The sequence below is a fragment of the Sciurus vulgaris genome, assembly GCF_902686455.1.
Source record: "Sciurus vulgaris genome assembly, chromosome: 6".
Classification (NCBI taxonomy): domain Eukaryota; kingdom Metazoa; phylum Chordata; class Mammalia; order Rodentia; family Sciuridae; genus Sciurus; species Sciurus vulgaris.
This window is the reverse complement of record NC_136466.1, coordinates 117,000,333-117,021,332: the sequence shown is the minus strand read 5'-3', so window position 1 is coordinate 117,021,332 and position 21,000 is coordinate 117,000,333. Positions and strand designations below refer to the sequence as shown.

Sequence of the window (21,000 nt, the reverse complement as noted above, 5' to 3'; positions counted from 1 at the left end):
GGCCTCATATGAATGTTCAATGATAATAGTAATAATGATTTCTGCATACTCCAATTAAGTCAGGAAGTTACAAATGCAGTACCAGTCTTTCAGGGTTTCTGAGATTTTTACTTGCGGTTAATCCCCAAGGTAACTTTAAAGGCTTCGTGGTGCTGTTGGAATCTCCAACAGTGAGGCCCTCTTTCCTCTGCCCCCTTTCCTTAGCTTGCTTCCTACAGGGAGGCCCCCACCTAGTCTGTTAAGACCCCAAATAAGAGGCCAGCATTCCTGCTCCTGAATTCCAGTTCCCCCTGCTGAGTCCTGTGAGCAAGCCCTAATGTTGAAAGTGCTGAGAAGTGTCCCTTTTGTGGACTGGAAGTTTGTTAATGTCTAGCATACATATGACTTTAGCTTGCCACTCACCTCCTGGCTCTTAGTCTGGCTGGTGTTCTGGTCCCATATGCAGTGACGATGAAGTCATGCTGTGTGTTCCACACCTGAGTTGGGATGCAGATGGGGAATAAGATGCCTCTTTTTTTTCTTTGATGAGGGGTATTAGTTTCCTAAGGCTGCCGTAACAAAGTACCATAGACCCAGGGGCTTGAACAAGGGAAGTTAATTTTGTCACAGTTTTGGAGGTTGGAAGTCCAGGAGGAAGTTGTCAGCAGAATGAGTTTATTCTGAAGCCTCTCTTCTTGTCTCCTAGTTGATAATTTTCTTCTTTTATCTTGACACAGTCTTTCTTCCGTGTCTGACTGTGTCCTAATCTCCTTTCTTATAAGAACATGTGTCATATTGGATTAGGGCCTACCCCCAATGATTTCATTCGACATTATTTCTCCAAAGATCCTATCTCCATATGTAATTAGTTCCAAGGTACCAAGGGTTAGGACTTCAATATTTGGATTTCTGAGGAAAGGTTAGAATGTAGAGCGATGGGAATCAAGGGCAAGGACATGTGTGGTGGGAAGGAATGGTAGTTTTCAAATTCTGGAACCCTTTTGTGTTGACATCATCGGGCTGGCTTCTTTGGGTGGCATGTGCTCACTCGTGCTTTAGGAAAGAGTTCTCCTGAAGATGGAGCCTGTGTTCACTGGTAATAGTAACAGCTACCATTCAAGTGCCCACGTGTACTGGCCTTTCACACACCCACTGTGGTGCTCACTGGGGTGAGGAGGATGCTGGGAGAGCCACTTTACATGAGAAGACTGGCATTTAAAGAATGTCAAGGAGTTTTCTAAACTCATATAGCTTCCAAGTAAGAATTGAAGCACACTCTGTACTGCCTGTCTTGGTTGACCACACTGTGGGCTCCACACCAGGCTCATGGTTGTTGCCTGTGGAAAGAGCGCAGGGCTTGGATTTGGAAGCCGAGGTGACTGGCTTGACTTAACCACCAAAGTTTGAAGACCTCAGGGCAAGTGTAACTCTAAACTTGAGTTTCTTGATCAGTCGAGTGGAATTAGTGTTAATATCTCTATCACCAGATTGTGTAAGGACTAAATGAGAGTGTGAATGGGCTTCTCAACATTTCGGAAGCTCTCAGTTGTGTTGAATTTTTGTTAAAAGCTACAGTCCAGAGGTACACAAAAAGTCCAGTTTTTGAGCTCTTCATACTGACTCTGGAAAAGCCCCTTATACTCTCCGTTTTAGTTACCTTTCCTTTTTTCTGGTACTGGGGATTGAACCCACTACATCCCCAGACCTTCTTGTTTTTTTATTTTGAGAAAAGATTTTGCTAAGTTGCTTAGGGTCTCTCTAAATTCCTGAGGCTAGCCTCAAACTTTTAATCCTTCTATCTCAGCCTCCCAAGCCACTGGGATTATAGGTATGTGCCACCATGCTTGGCTTAATTGCCTTTTCTGTGAAGAGGAGACTACTCAGAAGTCAGTGTAGTCTGTTCTGACCTCCTGGTCAGGACAGAGTTTGTGGCTGGCCCTCTGCTTTCTTTTTTAGAGTGTCAAATGGTCATTTCCCTGGTGATTGTGAGCACATTTGGCCACCATTAAGGTCTTAGATGAGCAGACTGTTTGCAAACCTATTTAGTAGCCATTAATCACTTAAAACAACAATCATATGTACAAAAACTTGTTTTGGTTTTCAGTATATTACCCTTGACCATGAATGAATTTCCTGGGGTAGTGGCCTTGCTTCCAAAAGTAAAACTGAGTCAGGGGAAAAAACAATATTAGAAAGCGCTAAAATCCCTAAATAATCCATATTCATAAGAACTTTTTTATAAGAGATAATTGTAGGCTGTGCAAGACAGAAAACATATCGATTTCTTTATTAGGACTTCAATTGACTTTCAGAATTGGGGTTTTTTTCTTAGATGTCTGTTACTTCTTTATTCTAATGCTGCCCAAAATATTTTTTAATTCATTTTTTAGTTCTAATTTGTTGTATATGACAGTAGAATGCATTTATACATTTTGATAGATCATACATAAATGGAGTGTAATCTCTCATTTTTCTGATTATACATATTGTAAGATCACATGTACTTGTATGTAATGTCTGTTTCACTCTACTATCTTTCCTATCCCTGTACCCCTTCCCCTCCCTTCACTCCCCTCTACCTAATATAAAGTAACTCTATTCTTCCTTATACCCCCTCATTGTGAATTAGCATCTGCATATCAGAGAAAACATTCAGCCTTTGGTTTTGGGGGTTTAACTTATTTCACTTAGCATGATATTCTCTAACTCCATCCATTTACCAACAAATGCCATAATTTCACTCTTCTTTAAAGCTGAGTAATATTCCATTATATATATATATATATATATATATATATATATATGTACACACACACACACCACATTTTCTTTATCCATTCATCTGCTGAAGGGCATCTAGGTTGGTTCCATATTTTAGCTATGGTGAATTGAGCTGCTGTAAACATGGATGTGGCTGTGTCACTATAGTATGGTGATTTTAAATTCTTTGGGTGTAAGTAGAGGAGTGGGATAACTGGGTCAAATGATGGTTCCATTCCAAGTTTCAAAATAATTTTTTGTAGGTACTGCTGCACAGAACTATCCTGAGCCATTCTTTAATTTTTTCTTTTTTCTGTTAAAATGATGAAATATTTCACACTTCCAGAAAAGCACCAAGAACATCAAACATCACCCAGATTTCATTGTTGATATTTTGCTTTGTTTCAGATTTGAAAATACTCTCAGTCTTCTGAAGCTTGAGATCGTCAGTGTTCTACATTATAGACATCAGAGAATGTATGTTCCAGTCTTGACATTTTAATAATATGTTATATTCAGGGTTATTGAAGCCTCATGATGAATTTTTAGGGCCAAATTGTCATTCTGGCTATTTATTCCCCTATAATTACTGTAAAACTTATTTTATATTCAATCATATGAATTCAATTAAATTCAGTTACATCTAATATTCATCTTTCATATCTGTACTTTGTGTTTGAATGCAGTATGAAACAGTCCCAAATCTACCAGTTAATGCTGGTGCTGCCTCACCAGAGGCCATATGTTGAAATTGGAACCACCAAACTGCTTGAATCCCTACTTTTTGACTTACTAGCTTTGCGATATCTAACCCCTCTGAATTTCCTTTGCCACCTATGGATTTGGCAGTAAGGAGATTTTAAACTTTAGTAAATGAGGTATTCCACCAAAATTTGGTACCATACCAGCTAGTGGACTGCGACCATTTTGATGTTGGGGTGGATTGTCTCCATTTCAGCCAGCAGTTTAGAGACACCTTTGGCTCTCATTATAAAAGGGAAGAAGCTTGCTGGTCTGTCTGCTTTTCTCTACTTTCCTGAAGTCAGAACTTGCCCTCTGTGGTCGGTGTGACCTGACCCTGCTTTGATCCCCCTATCAAGTGCTTCAAGTTGAGCTTCCTCCAGCTCTCTCCTGGATTGAGTAATTTTTAATTATAGGAACAATGCGACTGCATGCAGATTCATTCTGATATGATTTCCCAGAGGAAGCAATGTTTGACTTTTAGATGGAGAACTATTGTGTGCTTTTTTAAAACTCTGTGTGATATGCAGTGTATGTTTTATAACATAGAAAGGCCACATCAAGGTGAGAGTATTAAGATTTTTAGTCTCTTACTTGATAAGAGAACTACTTGGTAGTAGCACCCTGACCTTGTTAGGTGGGTGAGGTTTTTCTCACTGAAGATTTTCCTCCCCCTTTATTTTCCCTCCTTAGATGTGGGTCTGCAGACATCTGTGTGTCTTCTTGAGCCCAGTGGATTCACTTAAACTTCTATGCTAAAATCTTGCCCTATTTTTGTTAGCGTAAAATAGTAGATTGAGTTTTTGGAAGAAGGGAATTCTAAATTTTAGAGTCTTTTTATTTGGAAAAAAAAAAAAAATGATCACTTTCCTTCTGTTAGAAGCATTGGTTTATTTTTGTTTGCCAGAGACCTAATTCTTCCTCTTTCCTTTTGGACTGACTGATGGGTCAGTCAGTGGTCTTCTTTCTCTTACTGTGTGAGAACCTGCCAAGCTTGGGATTGCTCCCAGCATTACTTTCCCAAGAGGGACTTATGAGTCACTTGGATCTAGTGATTAAAAAAGAAAAGAAGATACAATTTTTTTTTTTTTTTTTTTTTTTTCCAAAACAACTTTTATTGACATTTGATTTATATAGAGAAACATATGCATGTTGTGTGTATAATTTGATGGCTTTTCTTGGAATAAATATATTCACGTAACCAGTTTCCAGGTTAAGACTATTATTCCAGAAGCCCCCTCACTTCCTTCAAGCCAGTGCATCTTCCCAGAGATAACTACCGTCCTGAGTTCTTAACACTATGAATAAGTTGGTCCTGCCTTTGAACTTTATATAAATGTCAGGACAGTATGTTTGATTATGCTTTGTTTCTTTTATTGAATATATATTGGTGAGCGTCATCTCGTGTGCAGTGATAGTTCATCCTTTCTCATTTCTGTGTGGTTATCCCATTGTATTATTAGTTTCCTACTTCCATTGTAACAAATTATCACAAACTTAGTGGCTTAAAACAGCACCCCTTAATTTTTTTTTCTTTTTTTACAGTTGAAGAGGTCAGAAGTCTAAAATCAGTTGCACAGCGTTAAGGTGGAGATGTTGATGGGGCTACTTCTTCCTGTGACTCCAAGGGGAGTCTCTTTCCTTATCTTGCCCTGCTTCTAGCAGCTGCCTGTCTGCCTTAGTGGTGGCCCATTCCTCTGTCCTCAAGGTGTGTTACTCCAGTGTCTGCTTCCATTTCACATCACCTTTTCTTCTGTCTTCAGGTCAAGCTGCCAGCTTCTTATGAGAACACCTATGATTACATTTAGGGCCCATCTGGACAATTCAGGATAATGTCCTAATCTCACGATTCTTGATTTAGTCACATCTGCAAAGTCTCTTTTGCCATCTAAGGTAGTATTCACAGGTTCCGATTAGGATGTGGATATTTTTAGGGACCATTTACAGCCCACCACACTCTGTGATAATGCTAGAACTTAATTTATCCATTTTACTGGTGGACTTTTTGTGTTGTTTTCAGTGTGGAACTATTATGAATCATGAGAATCCTTGAGCATATTTTTTCATTTCTGTTATGCACACATCCTTGTGTAAGCACACATGTGCACATTCACACACACACACACACACACACGCACTTTTTTGTGTATGCAGATGTTCCTCAATTTATGAGAAGGTACATCCAAATAAACCCATAGTAAGTTGAAAATATTCCAAGTAAAAAATGCATTTACTATACCTAACTTACCAAACATCATAGCTTAGCAACACAGGGTACCCCAGAAAGTTCAGTTGTTTCACTTTGTTATCCCACAGCTGGGATCTGCTATTGCTCAGCACTGAGATAGAGTGTCAAGCTGCTTGTCACTAGCTCAAGATAAGAGCAAAATTCAGATTCAACATGAAGTTTCTATTGATGCATACCACTTTAGCATCATGGAAAAGCCAAAAAAAAAAAAAAAAAAAAACCTAAAGCAAACTATCTTAGGTTGGACCACCTGTAAAGACAGGAATCAGTCACATGAGAAGTGTAAGTGCACCATTAGAACATAGTATAAAATAGTTTTCTAAAGTGGTTGCACCAACTTTGTGTCCCTTCTAGCACTGCATACATGTGCAAGGAATCTTTTATAAAAAAACAGAGCAAATTTGGACCCAGGAGTTTTGTTCCAGAATTAGACCCATTGATATCCTCGATTTTAGGTCCTTTGAATACAAACCAGAGTTTTCCAAAATGTGTTTGTGTGAACCAAAGTCTTAAGGACACTCTGGGAGAAAAGCCTTTCTTTTAATCAAAGCCATCAGGGAACTATTGAACCCTGCTGGGAGACTCATGCTACAGATGAGCTTATTAGAGGTCATAGCCTATTTAGTTGAGTTTTATCTTTGTCTACAGTAAGTCTACCTAGTGGATTTGACTTTGACTCAGTTTCCTTCTTTTAAAATCTCAAAGAAGGCAAAGTTCTAAAGAATACCCTTTGAAATTTTTGAAATTAACTACAACTTGGGATATCTTTGCTAAAATATAATGAGAAGTTGTTATAGTTTCCTATAGAAGGAAAATATAGTCTGCCTTTGATTATTCTCTCCATAATATAAAGATCTATCTCTCGACAAGTATAAGCTATAAGAAAATGGGTTGAATTTGCTTCTATTTGGCTTTCATTTAGTGAGGGCTGAACTTTTGAGGCAACTGATTTACATTACTGGGATCTTAAATTTTGCACCAAGAAGTGCAGTATAAAAAATAATTTCTACTAACTTGGAACAGTGTTGGTGAGATTCATACAATCTGATGTATGTTTTTCTCCATCTAGGTCTCTCCACACACATTCCCCCTTTACTACACTTTTAGAGATTTCTCTACAGCAGCACGTAGCTGAGGGAGTATTCCTCTTGGTTTATTCTTTCTATTTGTGTGTGTGTATCTGTTTAAATTCTTGTTCACCACCAGTACCTCTCCCTGTACTGAAGCCCAGGATTCCTTCTCTGGGACATATACCCTACCCAGAAGCTACTCAGCTCTTCTTCAAACAACCCTTTCTTCTGGTTACACATAAATTTGCTGGTTTTGGTCTGAGGAGGAGATGGTGGAACTGATGGGCCATGTAAGAGAAGCACTGATAATGGCTAGAATTTACTTTAGAAGTTAAAGTAGCCACATTGTATGTATACCCCTGAGCATTACTCAATTTTCCTGCCTTGATATAGAGCATTAATCTAGACATGACACAGAATGTATTATTTGAATGATATTTTCATTATGAAGTTTGGGGTTAATTGCTTACTTCGTCCATTTCCTTTGTATTTTTTCTTCAATTGAATCAAGACTTCACTAGAACTTTCTAAAAAATGCTTTAGTTTTTGTATTACATATTGCAGACTTTCCATAATCATGGAAGAAATGGCCCTCTTGGGAGTATGCTGTCATGCTTTTATTAGTGGGGTCATTATCAGTATTTATCTCCAGTGGCTGGTGAGACCTCACTACAGAGGCCCACAGTGGAGAATGGGAACTGAGTTTTAGGTTGGAGTTTGATGATGTCAGTTTTAGATCTGAGGACTTAGAATTGGAACCTGGATTCAATGGCCCCTTCAAGTCATGCCTTTCTTGATGGTCTAGTTCTCTCTTATTGATGATTGATGAAAATAATCCTGTTAAGTGAAACCTATGTGCATGTGTCTACTGCTCTTAGAAAGTGCCTGATTTTTATATCCATATATTTAATCCTTATGATAACCCCACGAGGAAGGTATTCTTTTTTGTTTTTAAGATGAGCACAATACTTTTATCTTTTTTATTTATTTTTATGCAGTGCTGAGGATTGAATCCAGTGCTTCAGATGTGCTAGCCAAGCATTCTACCACTGAGCTACAATCTCAGCCCCAGAGGAAGGTATTCTTATAGCCCCAGTTGATGGATAAGAGTTGAGACACCAAGTCTTATTTAAAGTCACGGGCTGTTAAGAAGATCCCACATTCACACCCAGCCAGCCTGGCCTGAGTCCATGCTCTCGGTCCTTGTACTAGACTGCCTCTCTGACTTCATAGCTGTCTCATCAAATTGTTTTTCACTCCGGTCTCCATTTTTTCAGCTATTCAGTGTACAAGGGAGAGACCTGAGTAACATCTAGGTGTGCAAATCTGGGCCATTGCTGGTTGCAGACGGGTTTGTCTCTGGTGGCCTAGGAGATTCCATGAGTCGACCATCCCTGTCTCTGTACCATTTTGACCAGATGATTAGAACGATCCACCATCTTTCCGTGTTTTCTCCTTAGAGAACACAGAATGGATTTCTGGCTTTAAAGATCCAGAAGCTGGAAAGAATGGACCCCTCAAGTAAGAAGATAGTAAGTAGCATTGAGACTTCTCTCTTGGCATGCCGTTAGTACCTGCCTCAGGCCTGGACTAATCCCATAGTACAACAATTGAAGTTATTGTCACCTTTCTCTCCTGCATATTGCCTTGCTCCTGTGATTGTCCTTGGCAGTTGGGAAATTCATTTTCTTCTGCTGGCAAACCCTGTTTCCTCATGGGAAGTGAATTTTCTTAAATCCAACATCTAAAAATAATACCCTTAAGCTTTCTGCTATTACTGCTTCTGTTGGTGCCCTCTGCCATTTTTGTTGTTATTGTTGTTTGTTTTTTGTTGTTCTGTTTTCCTCACTTTTTAGAAGGACTCTTGTCTGTCTGTTGTACTTTGCAGTGGGGTCCTACCTGCATCTCTGCTGAGCTGGTTTCATTCTCTACTTCATTAAAGGGTCAGTTCTCCAGTTTGCATTCTCTCCTACTGGTATTTGAATCTGTTCTTCCACCTAGGGACAGGCCTTAGGCTCACTGGTTCTTGAAGTCAACAAGCACGGCTGTGTGTTACTCCTGGGGTCCATGATGACTTTCCAAGAGGTAATGGGCCCATAGAGAGTTGTAAGGAAACAATTTCAGATCTGCATCTTCCCTGTGCATTCTTTCCTAAAATGGGTCTGCCAGGAACACACTTGTACTAATGGGTTGCTTGGCTCTTCTTCCCCCAGATCTTATCATGGTATACAGTCACAGGAAGCAAACTGCTTCCCACAGGGTGCCATACAAAGGAACAATCAGAATATCCATCTGGTATTGAGAAAGAATTTAATGACTTGGAAATTAATCTTTTTGAAAATCAAGTGATGTTTTAGAACAAAATTGAAATGACCCTAAACAGTTCGTCAAGGAATAGTGATTGTCATATAAGATTAATCATATGTGATTTTTTTTTTTTTTAGCGTAAATCTCAGGAGTTCAAAGCATTAAGTGCCACTTCTATAACAACACTTCTTCCATTCCCACCAACTTATTGACATGAACAAGGTTTTTTGGTTTATATTTCTCATGCCAGGAAATGATATAGAATTGCTATTGAAACATTTCTTATTCTAGCAATAAAATAATATGCATTTATGGACAGACCAATTGGAAAAAATAAACCATTCCTATATATCTCATTGAGAAATGCATTTCCAATGAAATTTTACTTTTATGTTTTAATTTTTGATTATTAAAATTTTTTACATTTATTTGGTCAAATTGCACTCTATTAATAGTGGTAATAATAATTGAATCCAGCTGAACTTTTTACTCATTAGGACTATTGGTCAGAGAAAGTAAATATTAATTTCATAACTTTTTTGCAGAAAAGTATGATAGTGTGATGAATAAAAAATTTAAAATTATTATATTACAATAAAATTCTGTGGGGGAAATGGAATGAAAATACAAGTTTAAGAAAAAACTGAATATATGAAAGTGAAAGAAAAGGTCATACATGTATTTTTTAATATGGATCATGAGTATCAAATCACTATGATATTTAAATAACAATGGATATATTTAAAAGCTTGAATAAAGGCAGTCATTTAAAAATGTCAATATTTTTTAAATGCCAGAAATTAGACTGCATGCCGCTATTTAAACTTAAGATGAACAATTTTAGATGTTAACTTTAAATGTTGTTAGGGCATATAAATATTTCATAATTCTTTGAATTTGAAGCAGAAAGATTTCTGTAGGATAGCTGTTCCTCTGGCACACCGGATCCAGACAAGTAGGGGTCTGATGAACCTTGTTCCGTTTTTCTCTCCATCACCTTGACCACATTAACCAGTGTAGCAGAGTCCATGTTCAGAAATGATGTCACCTTTCCTGGTCTCATCTTTCCCTTCTGTTTTGACTGAGTTCCAGTACACTAATTTATTCACCAAACATGACTCCTAATGTTCTAAACCTGGGTCAGACAGTGGAGAGGATGGGGGAGATTGGCCATTTGGGTCCCAGGTAATGAGCACTAAACTAGAGGGGAGCAAAGGTTTTCAAGATACGTTGGAGCCTGAAGAGGAACGATTTCTGGAGGAGCTTGGACTTGGGCTAAGCTAAGTCTTGGGGGATGAGGACCAAGACTGGACTAGACTCTAACCAGCAAGGGAGAGGGCAACTCAGTACTCCTGGTGTGGGTGATGAAGAGGAAGGAATTGCTTCCTGTAAAAATGCTGCCATTGAGATAGAAAGCTGACATTCTTCCACTCTGGAGGCAAAGGACGCCTGCTTCTGTGTTCTTTTAAACATTTCTTCTTTAAATAATTGTCTTATCTAGGCCAAGGACAAAGTGGCTGTTTTAATGTTATAAAGTAGTTGCTTATACTCATTTCCATAAAGAGTGCCTCCTTTGGTGCTTTTGGTTTTGACTGTTTTCTAGCAGATCGTGGGTGAGTGGCATATCCAACATATTAATCCTGACATATGGTTACACCCACTGCAGCCTCAGCCAAGCAGTCCCTGGGGATTACAGAGGCATAGAGTGAAATTTCCCAAGTTGGAACAAGGCTTTCAGAAATGAATTTCTCTCTCCACTCTGAGTGACTTTGTGACGATTTCCCTGGGGAAGTTGCTAGGCATTTAATAGATCTCCATGTTAGGAAAACAAATTCTTCCTAGCATTTCAGTCTAAGGTGCTCCCTGCCCCTCCTCAGTTTTGTGCTGTAGAGACTGAATCTAATCTCCTTTATGTTCATATTTATAAGATGTTTCTAATGATTGTCTCTTTCCATTGTCATTTGGATAGTCCCAGGAATTAGTTGTCTTAGTCATTCCCAGTTAGACACAGACCCGCTAACTGCCTGAGGAAAGGAAGGAGGCCATGGGACCTTGGGTCCAGGCCCGGTTCCCATCACCGCCCACAGCTGTTAACCTTCCCCCATCCCTGAGTGCTCACTGGGACCTGAGGGACTGCATTTCAGCTGTGACAATGTCTTGTTGCTTTTGGCCATTGCACAGCAGCTCACATCCTGTGTGCTTTTAAAACAGTCCTTCTTATAAAGATTCTTTTCAGGATCTTTAGGTTTATGTGGTTTGAGACACACAGAGAGGCTATGCATGTATTTAAAACCAGTGTTTAGTTACCTCTGCTAAGGAAATAAAACAAAAACAAAACAAAAGGGACCACATTTGAAGGCATCAATTTTTGAGCTTGCCTTTAATTTCGGATTATTGTTAAAAGGTTTTCTTACTTATTAAATCGGACACACATCCTCCTTTATGTGCTGGTATTTTGTTAGTTTACTAGGGACATTTTAGGGAAGACTCTCATTTGGTATCTCTTAAGCCTGAGGGACCCATTATGGACACATCCAGGTGCCCAGCAGATGTTGATGAGAGTGTGATTGGGTTAGGGTGAGGAGGCAGCTACCTCTGGATGCCCACTGTGCCACATTGCATGGTATAAATGTGGCTGCCATGTGTCCCAGGGAACCCTTTTTAGAGAAAGGGCCTAAGGGCTTGACAGATAACCTTAAAGATGTCTATTGCAGGGATAGTGTACATGTTTGAAAATACCACTGACTTGTTTTAAGGAATATCACTGATTTTTTTTTTTTTTTTTAAACCAATTCCAAATCTCCCACAGCTTGTCTGGGTGTCATTACTGTAATGCTTTGTTATCTGCCTCGCGTCTTCCTTCTCACTCGTGTCCTGCATTTGAGGTCTTATTAACTGTTGTTTATTCTCTATGATATGCAGTTTTTAAAAAAATTTTGTAAATTGGTACATTATAATTATATATAATAGTAGAACCCGTTGTTATATATTTGTACATGCGCACAACATGATTTCTCTTTTGTGCCTCTTGTTTAACTTTAGTTTCATTGTGTAGTCAGTGCAGCTCTGCATTTTTAGCACTGTCTTTATATCTTCATGTGCAGAACTTCTGTCTGTAACTCCCCTCTTCTTTTGGTCATTACCATCAATAAATTTCTACACACTAGCATTTACTAAGGAATATCCAATTTCCTGAATTCTCTGGAGGGAAAGCTGATCTTTCACGTGCAGAGTGGTTAGGCTGAGTTACAGAAGGGAGCTGCATGCGTCAGGGAATGATTTCCCTTTGGGAAGCTAAGAATCCAACCACAGTGGAGGTCCCGGGTTTGCACTGGTGCTACCACCCCCAGGCAGGCAGAAGCCCAATGCTTCCCTCTGCTTGGTGACTGCTAAAGCCTTTGCAAACCTGAAGAGTGGTAAGAAAGGATGTAACTGATTCTTTTGGAGAGACCAAACTAATTCGATTCCTCATGACCCCTCTTCCCAGTGGAAAAGCACAAGGAAATAGAGCTGGGAAAGAGAAATAAGGAATTTTAAAGTCTTCATTTCTTCCTTAAGCTGAAGAATTACCAATTTGTAAACTATCAGCTGAGTAAACATTAAGGCCAAATGTTGAATGGGTTATACTTTATCCTAAATTGTTTACAGAATGATATGAGGTAAAATAGTCTTGTCTTTCTCTTTGGTCTTTTACAGACTTGCTTTTATTAATTCATTGAAATTTGGGCAAACAGCAAGATTTACTACCAAGGTTAAACAGAATACAACTAGACCAGCCTTTTTTTTTTTTTTCCCCAAGACTTTGTTTTGTGTTATATTTCAGAAAAATTTATAATCACCTTGCCTGAATTTACACACAGGAATTTTCAAGCAGTGGTCCAACATTAGATCATTACTTTCTTTGTGGACAGAGAACAGTTGATTTTATAGAGAATTAAATATCAGTGATAGGAAGAAAGAGTCTCATTTAAATGTAATAACAATCATAATAATATAGCAGCTAATATTTATTGAGCACTTATGTGTTTCAGAGGAAAGCCTTTTATTGTGAAGCAGGGATTCAGATGATGGTTAGTAATACTGTTTAATGTGAGTTTACTGAAAGTTTTATCAATAATGGTTTAAAAATGTTTTCTGAAATGCAGTTTTTGCATCCAATAGTGTGATCCCATTGTAGCTGTATGTGATTTGATAATGGTTTTTAGGATTTTTCATTTATATTTATAAATAAAATGGACTTACATTTCTTGTACTTTTTTGAAATTTTGATATCAAGGTTATGCTGACTTTTATAAAATGAAATTTAAAACTTTTCTTGATTTTTCTATACCTTATGACATTTTAAAAGTACAAAAATTGTGTTTCCTAGAGATTTGATAGTACTATCTGTAAAATCATCCTCAGTGTTGTGTATTTCTAGCTATTTAATTGTCCAGAGTCTGCTTCCTGAGTCAGTTTTGATTATTTATATTTTCTAGGAATCATCTCTAACATCCAGCGATTCATAATTTTCAGCATAAAATTGAATGTATTCCTTTATTCTTGTATTAAATCTCCTTTGTTTCTTTGGCTATAGTCATTTTCTTATTTCTGATGTTGTGAAATTGTATCCTTTCCTTCTTGATGAGCCTTGCAAGAGATTTGTATATTTTATTGATCCTTTCAAAGAAGCAGCTGTTCTAGTGTTTATGTTCTAATCCTTTAATTTCTGCTTTTGTCTTTTAGTGAGTCATTCTTTTGCTTCCCTTAGGTTTATTTGGTGGTGGTGGTTTTCTTAGCTTGTTGAATGGAATAATTTGTTTTCTCAATAATTTTAAGGTGACTTTAAAAAAATCTACAGGTAGCTTTGGTTTATCTTTTCTTGAAACTTGAAGCATCTCTCCTTCCATTTTTACTCTTAGCTCATGAAGTTGATTCCTACATTGGTGAGAAATTGAAACAGTCATAAGAGAGTTTCCAAAGGCTTTCCCCCATTGCTACATCTGTCTCTCATCCTTTCTCTTCTTGCTGGTTTGCATAGGCAGTTATCGATGTGCCAGTGTTTGGTATGGGCCCCATCCTGTCCCTGCTTGCCTAGTTAAGCCACCCCAGCAACATCCCCCTCCCCTGCCAGTCATGTCAGCAGATTTTCCCTCTCTTCTGATCATTCCTGTCTACCACAAGCATGCTGTCATGACTCTATCTTCCATTAACCTTCCCTTACCCTCACTTTCCCCTGTTGATGGGCACAGTTTTGTTACTTTGCTGTGTAATCTAATGCATCTCTGTGTTATTTCTACTCATCATCTCAGCTTCATCTTCCTCTAGTCTCTCTTGAACCCTCCATAAGGCTTTCATCCCCTCACTTCAGAGACCACTCTTGTCAAGGTTATCAATGACCTATGTCCACTGGTCACTGAAGCACACAGGTCCGTTCTCAGACCACCACTTGCAGACACAGTGCTCACTCTTCTCATGTATGATCCTCACTGGGCCTCTGGGACACCTCAAACTCTTGGTTCTCTTTCTAGCTCACTGGTTGCTCTTCCTCATTCTCCTTTTCTGTTTTCTCCTGTTCTCTCTGACTTTTTAATGTTGAAGAAGTTCAGAGTATAGTCTGAAACCTTATATTTTTCCCAGTTCTTTGTGATCTCTTCTAGTAGGATGGCTACCACCTATATCTTCTAGGTTTCCAAATGTATATGTCTAGCCTTGATATCCCACCCAAATTCCAGAGAAGTGTATCGAACTGTCTGCTCAGTGGCTCTCCTTGAAGGCTAATAGACATCTCCAACTTTGTGTATCCCAAACTGAACTTCTCCTCTGCCTCCTGTTCAACTAGTCTTTTCCTTCCCAGTGAGTGGCAGCTTCATCTTTCCAGTTGCTCAGTCTATGTTGAAATTACTCTTGACTCTTTATTCTCTTATACTCCCATATCCAGGCCACTGGATAATTCTTTTTGTCTTACCCTCAAATATTTACAGAATCTGGTGACTTTTTAAATTTACTTTTATTTATTTATTTACTTGTTTTATTGTTTTCATTATCTTTGACAGTGATAAATATGTTTTAAAATTTTTTTTCATACATGTATATAGGGTAATAATGTCTGTCTCAATCTACCATACTTCCCATCCCACCCCTCCCCTCATTCCCCTCTGTGCAATCCATAGTTCCTTCATTCTTCCCTACCCCCCCCCACCCCCCCCACTATGGATCAGCATCTGCTTATCAGGGAAAATATTTGGCCTTTGGTTTTTGGGATTGGCTTATTTCTCTTAGCATGATATTCTCCACCACTGCTCTTATCTCCACCACTGTTCTTAGTTATAACCATCTCTCATTGCAAGTACAGGTTGAGTATTCCTTATTCAAAATGATTGGAACTCAAAGTGTTGCATTTTGGATTTTTAATATTTTGGAATATTTGTGCATGTATAATGAGATATCTTGAGGCTGGGATCCAAGTCTAAACATGAAATTTAAGTTTTATGTATAGCTTATCCACATAACCTGAGGGTAATTTTACATAATATTTTTTCGTATGCCTACATTTTCATTGCAACCCATCATATAAGGTCAGGTGTGGAATCTTTCACTTTTGTAGTCATGTTGGCACTTGAGAAGTTACGGATCTTGAAGTATTTTGGGCTTTGGATTTGTAGATTGTGTATGCTCAACCTGTCCTGCTAATATCTTCAGTGGTCTCCCCACTTTCATTACTCCCCCTACGCTCCTGGGATCTGTGCTTGGCACAACATCCATAGGCATCCTTTCAAAATGTCAGCCAGATTACTCTTCTGCTTGAGACCCTGCAGTTACCACATGTTGCACTCAAGAGTAAAAGCCAAATTCTGCACACATGACTTGGTCCCTGTTTCTTCTCAGGCTTTACCCTCTCCTGCTGTCCCCTTCCTGATTCCACTCCAGCCAGGCATTTGGTTGCTGTTCTGGGAATGTGCCAGACATGCTGGTACTTTGTGGCTATTCAAAGCCACCATCTAGAAATTCTTCCCTAGATAATCAGGGGATTCATTCCCTCAACACGTCTAAGTCTTCAGCAAATGGTGCCTTCTCCATGGATCTTACGCTGAGCATCCTGTTAAAATTGCAGCCCTTCCCCTCAACTCCCAATCACATTTGCCTGGCTCTATATGTCATTTTATTTTCCATAGTATTTTTTATTGTCTCTGCAATTATATAATTCATTGTATTTGCTTTATTATTTGCCTCCCTCTTTAGAATGTAAATTCAAGGAGGGCAGAGATCCTTGTCTCTTTTGTCACTAATGCATCCCAAGAATATAGAACAGCACTGGGCACATGGAGGGAGCTCAATGAGTATTTGTCAAATAAATGAGTAAATTAAGGCTATGATTTTGCTGTGAGAAATATTGGCTGCAGCTCATAAAATTTGATGTTCAGTACCTTCATTGTGCTCAGTTTCTAAATAGTTTCTGGGCCTAGTAGTTTCTTCCTGAGTGGAGAGAGATGACCATTTAGGGAGGTAATCATAGCTGCTCAATGAGGGAGAGGTGTCAGGGGAGCAATGTCCCCCTTTACTTCCCAGATCAGTGTCCCAGGCAGAAAATGGGACAGCTGCCAGATGTTTAGTCGGAAAGGGATATGCCCGAGTCAGGGAAATAGTAGAATTATGAAGTAACTTCCTATCCCTTTAAAGAAAATCTATTAACGAAGTGAAGTGAGGGTGTTCTATAAGCAGAAGTGTGGGTGTATTTCTGCCTTTTTCTCATAGTGAGCACTTCCCATATTCTGGCAGTAACTTGTGTTTTCAGCAGCCTTGGTTTTTGGAGATAACATGAATATTCACTCCTTTCTAAATCTTCCGTGGTATTTTAGTGAGACACTGGGAAAAGCAGCACCAGGAACTTGGGTGGGACACCATTTTTAACCAGAGATCTGTTATTTTAAGAGGTGAGCTTTTGGACATTCCATCCAGAATGTTGGTTGACCATTTCAAAATCCTAAAAGCTTCTTTGTTCTATTGGGTATTCAAATGATTCTTCTTAAGCACAATGAGATTGGCTTTGGATTTTCGAGGCTAGTTCTCTTATTAATCCTGATTTATTAAATGTCTGGAGGAATAGGCCAGAACCAAGTTCATTTCCTTGTGATAGAAATGGATGTACTACAGACTAGAATTGCTGTAAGAATCTCTTAGCTGTGAAACTGCTGAATTTGCCCTTTTGGAGGGTTTCCTTCTAGAGTTAAGAATGACATCAAACCATAGTGATAAGAAAAATGTTAGTTATACTTCATTTTCAATTTTGCTTAGAGATGTAAAGCATCTGCTATACTAAGGGAAAGTGCTTATTCCCTTATCAGAGAATTGAGCTTTCAGTGTGTCTTTGTGAATTCAGGAAAATGGGTCTTTGGAGATGCTACTAGTATGGTTTTCCCCAGATGATCTCCAACTGACTGTTTCCAAATTACTTTTTCATCAGATTTTGTTATACAATATCTGTCTCACTTAATAAGGTCTTTTAAGAGGAAAGAACAAATTACTTAAAACCAAATCACATTTTAATTAAAGCATTATCCTTTATGAAGCTAACAACTTAGTTTGTCTTTTTTTTTTTTTTTTTTTTTTAAATTCTTTTAACAGTAATGCTTTGGAAAGAACATTTGGTGATGGCAAAGTTTATAGTGGGGAAATTCTCCCCTTAGTGGTCCCTGGAACACCTCCCTGCACCCCAGCCCCTCTTTGCCAAACACATGGCTAAGCTATTTCTGGGTCTAGTGGGCTGAAAGGAAACAAGAGAGGTATTTTGAAAGTTTGACTCAGAGATATAAAATATAAAATTATCACTTTTGGTAGAATTATTCTCATTTTATTTCCAAGCAAATATAGTGATTATACATTGACCCACCTTACAAATAAACAGGTTGTTCATTTTCTCCGTGGCAGGGAACAATCTGTTCATTCTGTTCTCTTTTCTTTCACAACAGTTAAAACAATATTTTGGTTATAAGTTGTTGATTTTGAAATATACCTGCGAGGTGTGGAGTTCAGAGAAATAACAGGGCAGGTGTTTGTGTATTGACCTGTCAGTCCTGGTTAACCAAATTGTCAGAGTCAGAGCAAGTTTTGAACTCAAAACACATTAAACTATTCAGGTGGGATTCTGGCTGCTTGTGATGGATTTTGGGTCTGGTTTGGGTTATTTTTGCCCTACTTGATAACAGGAGAGTATATTTATGAATTATGAAATGTCGAACCCCTTCAAATAGTGTTAAAGTGGTCCTAGTGTGTGAAGTCATTTATTCAAAGACGGCTTTTCAAGAATTTTTGCTCAAAAAAATCTTACTAGTTGATGTATTCAAATATTAGGTTTGCACTGTAGGCTGTCAATCACTATCCACTTGCTTCTTTTAAAATATTTCCTTCTTTTTGAGAACACTAAAAATATAGTTGTTTCCTTGTTCTTTTTTTTTTTTTTTTTTAGCTAAGTATAACTTGCTTTTAGTGAAATATTTTGTCATTTCAAGGAAATGCGACTATTTTCCTGATTATCTGATTTCTCTGGTTACAGTTTGTTTCTGCCAGTTTTGTTTATGTCTTAAAGACAGAGTGATACTTTGTTAGAACAACTAATCTTTTATTTGATCATGAAGAAACTTTAAAAAAAATGGCTTCACACTTTATTCCAGGTTTGAGGATAGTTCACACAAATTTGTATTTTACCAGAAATGACTTAAGGACATGTGTGAGAATTAGTTTTCAGCCTTAAGAACCTATGCATATTTTATCATTCTCCTTATATTCTTAATTTGATTTTTAAAATGGTTATAAATATTGGATGTGCTCATAACTTATTGTCAAGTGAAAACCTCCTTCCCCCAAGAATAACATGCCTGATGTTTTATTTGCTTCAATTACCTTCAGAGCTTTAATGGTTCTATTATCAACAAATGTGAATGCTGAAAATATAGATATTAAAAGCACTTGACTTCTCCTTTCAATGCCAAATAAAGGGATGTCTTTTCAAAATAGCATCAGCTCCCAAAAGACACCAGATGGCCTAAAATTTAGTGTCTTAACTTTTTCACCACTGTGATTTAAAGACCTGACCAGAAGGAGGAGAAGTTTATTTGGGGGCTCAGGGTTTCAGAAGTTTCAATCCATAGACAGCAGGCTCCATTCCTTGGGGCTCAAGGTGAGACTGAACATGATGGCAAGAGACTGTAGCAGAGGGAAACAGCTCATGTGATGATCAGTAAGTAAAAAGAGACTCAGTTCACCAGATACAAATATATACCCCAAAGCCATGCCCTCAATGCCCCACCTGCCTTCAGTTACCCCTCAATTAATGCCATCATATAATTAATTCATTGATTAAGTCTCTCATAACCCAGTAATTTTTTCTCCGAACTTTCTTGCATTGTGAGATGAGTGTGAGCTTTTGGGGGTAAGGTGTAGAATGTTATGGTTTGGATTTGAGGTGTCCCTCAGAGCTCATGCGTGAGACAATGCAAGAAGGTTTGAAGGAGAAATGATTGGGTTATGAGAGCATTAACCCAATCCATGAATTAATCACCTGATGGGATTAATGTAGTGGTAACTGAAGGCAGGTAGGATGTGGCTGGAGGAGATGAGGTGTCAGGGGTGTGTCTTTGGGGTATATATTTGTATCTGGCATGTGGAGATCCCTCTGTCTGCTTTCTGATCATCATGTGAGCTGCTTCCCACTGCCACACTCTTTCACCATGATGTTCAGTCTCACCTTGAGCTGCAAGGAATGAAGTCTGCTGTCTATGGATTAAGACTTCTGAAACCCTGAACCCCCAAATAAACTTTTCCTCCTTTACAGTTGTTCTTTAATCACAGTATAGTGAAAGCTGACTAAAACACTTAGACATACCATAGGTAGGGTGATATTCCAGGACTTTTGCTTTCTTTTTGATTTGCTTATGGGTCTGTCTGGCATAATGTCTGTGCTTACTAAAAATAGGAGAGTATGAGACAAACAATAGACTGCTTCATATATGAGTATTTTCACTTTTTAAGATGCAAACATTTGTTGCATACCAGCTATGCAATGGGCACCATGACATGTGCTGGAGACTCAAAGTTGAATGAGTAGCGATCTCTGATCTTAATGGTATTTGCTCATTTATTCATTAAGCTTGTATTTTTTTGAATTCTCCTTATGTGTCAGGCACTGGGATATAGCCATATTAAAACTGAAAAAGAGTTAACTGGCATTCCTTATTGTGGGTATAAACAGTAAACAAGTTAAAAATATATGGAGATATACTATCATTTGTGTGTGTGTGTGTGTGTGTGTGTGTGTTAGATAGTGGTAAATGATAAGGAAAATGAATAAACCAGTGGAGAGAGCTAGGAAAGATGGGGGCAGGCAAGAGAGGTTGAAAATTTAGATGAGATTGTCAGGAGAGGCGGGGAGGATCTCCTGGAGGTGACATTTGAGTAAAGACCAGGAGGCTGTACATAAAAACCGATACACTGTCATTTTAATGGGGTATAGATTAGACCATGTAGATACAGGGTGCACTGGGATCCAGAGCAGGTTCACTTGGCCACGTCCCAGGGAAGCTTCTGTGGAGGAAGACACAGTGGGAACACAGAGGAAGAATGAGCAGAGGCTTGCAGGTGACTGGGTAGCTGCTGGAGTGCTCCTGCTAGCAGTGCCTGAGACTGGGGCTGTGGAGATAAATTTAGAAGACAAAGGTGGCTGGGGTTTATTTGTGGAGCACCTGCTGTGCCATGCTAAGGGAGCTATGATTTTGATGCTGTGGGCACCTAAGGTTTTCCAGCTGGTGAGCGAGAGGGTCACTTCTGCATTTACAGTAGGTCCTCTGGCAAAGCAGTGGAAGTTGATTTAAGGGGAATATGCAATTTAATGGAGGCTGTTCTGATGGTTTTGGTGAAGAA

The 21,000-nt window shown here is 38.6% G+C and overlaps 1 protein-coding gene across 11 annotated transcripts in view; it reads left to right on the top strand.

Annotated features, from left to right (window-relative positions):
• Nucleotides 1-21,000, top strand: part of MAST4 (microtubule associated serine/threonine kinase family member 4) — a 556,979-nt gene that overhangs the window by 104,715 nt on the left and 431,264 nt on the right. Inside the window, exon 1 of one of the 11 annotated variants that reach the window (XM_079144858.1) lies at nucleotides 2,845-3,216. The exons of the other annotated variants lie outside the window; for them this stretch is intronic. The gene's annotated coding sequence lies outside the window, so the exon portion shown is untranslated. Of the gene's footprint in view, nucleotides 1-2,844; nucleotides 3,217-21,000 lie in introns of those variants that run through there. 11 annotated transcript variants of the gene reach the window in all.